We start from the raw sequence: 2,933 nt of genomic DNA, 5'->3' as shown, positions 1-2,933 counted from the left end.
AACCAAAAAAAAAAAAAAATTTAACAACACAAAACAAAATAAGACACCGAATTTTTACATGGAAAAATCCTCCAAGGAAAAAACTATGGTCCAGTAAAATCTTTCACTGTCAAATAATGAGTTTACAACAATATTCTTTGCTCGGAAAAACTAGGAGAGACTACGGAAATATATCTACACAATTTTTAATAAGTCTCTAACTCGGGCTTTAACTTGGACGATACTCCTTGAACAATAAAAGCAACCCGTCGAAAAATTGGGTTCTGCATGCAAGAACGATTGGTCCTTCAATCTTGGGGTCGAGGTCGCCATGTTGTGATCGAACCATCAAATCTTGCATAGTTGGATGCGAGAGATACTTCACAGGAAGTTCGTACCTCTTCTTCTCTTTGCCCACATAGACTGCAAAGTGACCTTTTCTTGAAAGGTGATTGCCTCTTGCTTTCTCATCTTTCATGTTTAAGTGCTTGACGATGGAGTGAACGAGCTTTGAATAATAATGCATGGTTTTGTTTGAACTTTGAGAGTGAGTGATGAATTGGAACTTAGGGTAGGGTTGGGTTTGTTTAAATAGGAGATTCAACAGCGTACCAAGCACGTCAATTAATAATTAATTTACTACAAGGAATAGGAATATAATATATGAACGTAACCGTGTTTCACTAGGATTAAGAAACTTAATCTAAGTCGTAACACTATCCTTGTTTTTTTAGATAAAGGATAGAATTTTATTGAATATAACCAAACAATTTAGTGATTTACAAGTAAAGTATTACCCTGTTCAGCCATAGCCAAAACAGGGGAAGCAAAAGTATCCAAACAAAACCAAAACCCAGTCAAGCCGAGAGTTTTTTATGCTTGGTGGTTTGGCCGAAACAACCTCTGTGATTTTTTCCAAAAGACCCGTCTTGGCTATAACTCGTGACTCGTGAGGTAACCCATCGAATTCAATCAATAAATTTATTTTTTTTAGGTCCTTAAATTCACGTTATCAAAAGCCGGTTTTTGTGTTTTCCAAGGTCTTGACTCCGATACGGAAACCCATGGGTTAGGCTAGGCTAGAACTGATCCGTACAAAATGAGAGCAATTTTTACTCCTTTTTGAAATTTACCTTTGATCAGTAAAATTATGGGATCAGTGAAGTTTTTTTTTTTTTTTTTTTTTTTTTTTTTTTTTAAAATTAGGTTAGTGATAATGTTAAAAATAAAAATTTAATTGGAAGAGAAAAAAATTTCTAATTCTGTGGCTTCTTCTTGAAAATTGTAAAGTTCCAATAATTGATATGCATTTGGAGAGGATTGGTTTGAAACTTTAAATTAAGGATTAGTGATTTGTGTGTGTTAATTTTTATGGGCATGTTCTGGATTTTAGTGACTGTTTTAACTAATTTTTAGAATTTTAGGATTTGTGTAAAGGTACTCACGGAATTAATGATTTGCATGGTCTCATTGCTAAAGATTCGGATATGCCTCACCATTGTATGTAGTTATTGATAATGTTTGTTAGGGTATGTTTGGAACAGAGAGCGATTGAGGGACATGGAGGGGAGAGGACAGATTAGTTTAGGACATGTCAATTAAGGAAGTAAAGAATGTACGACTTCGAAACACTACTTGACCAAGAAAATAATGAGTTTAAAACAATTTTTCTTAACCATAAGAGATACTAGAGGCTACCAAAATATATATACAAAAATCTTCGATCATAGTCTCTCTTCAGCTTAACTTCAAAACACTCCTGAACCAATAAAATTAAATTTTCGAAGAATTGCGTTTTGCATGCAAGCACGATTGCACCATCAATCTTGGTTTCTAGCTCGCCATGTTCTACACCTATAGTTGCATTTGAAAAAACATAGCTATAGACTTGTCGAACCTATAGTCACGATGCATAGGCCATGTCTGAAAACGCGACTATATAGCAAATGGACTGATAGCAACGTTTTTAGGAGCTACAACCGCGTTTTAAAAACGCGGCTATAGCCCGTGTTTTTTGTAGTGAAAACAATGAGTTTACAACAATCTTCCTTAACCAAAAAAGATACTAGAGGCTGCCAAAATATATATACTAAAATCTTGGGTAATAGTCTCTCTCTAGCTTAACTTTGAAACACTCCTTGACCAAGAAAAGTAAATTTTCAAAGAATTTCTTTCTGCATGCACGATTGGTGGCCAATCTGGGTTTCTAGCTCTCCATTTTGTGACCAAACCATCAATTCTGCCTATTTGGTCCAATCGGTCCACTTCGGTCTGCTTTGATCTATTTCGGTCCAGAATTTAGTTTAATTTAGTTTGTTCAATCTACTTTTGGTCCATTTTGATCTATTGGATCCCATTCAATTAATTCGACCCACTTTGGACTATTTCGGTATACTTACATAAGAATGGTAAAAGACAAGTTTGGGTTGAGTGTGTGATTTTAAAAACCAAAACAGTCAAATAATCGAAAAAGGGTCTGATTATTTTTTAAATGATGTTTGAGACTTGATAGTACCTATTCTAAATCCAAATCTATTAAAAAACTGAGTAAATATATTTAAGCGGTTGAGTGGTTTTGTTGCAAAATAGATTTTAAGTTGATGCTAATGTATATTTGTTTTAAGAAAAGTTGTTACTTACGTATAAAAATAAATAAATAAATAAAAACCTCAATTCGAAAATGATAAAATTTTAATTTTTTAAAAACATAAATGCTATTTTGTCTACCAAAATATTATTAACCCAATGTAAAATCAATTAACAATAGTTTTCTGTTTTAACTTTTATTATATAGTATATGATATATTGAAAGTTGAAAGCCTAAAAAATTTTAAAAAAATGAGAGCAATTTTTTTTTTTTTTACTCCTTTTCAAATTTACCTTAGATCAGTAAAAGAAAGGGATCGGGTGAATTTTTTTTTCTAATTAGATTAGTGATAACATTAATTTTTTTA

The sequence above is a fragment of the Quercus suber genome, unplaced genomic scaffold (assembly GCF_002906115.3).
Source record: "Quercus suber isolate HL8 unplaced genomic scaffold, Cork oak 2.0 scaffold_191, whole genome shotgun sequence".
NCBI lineage: Eukaryota > Viridiplantae > Streptophyta > Magnoliopsida > Fagales > Fagaceae > Quercus > Quercus suber.
The sequence above is the reverse complement of the archived record's forward strand: the minus strand, read 5'-3'. Positions refer to the sequence as shown.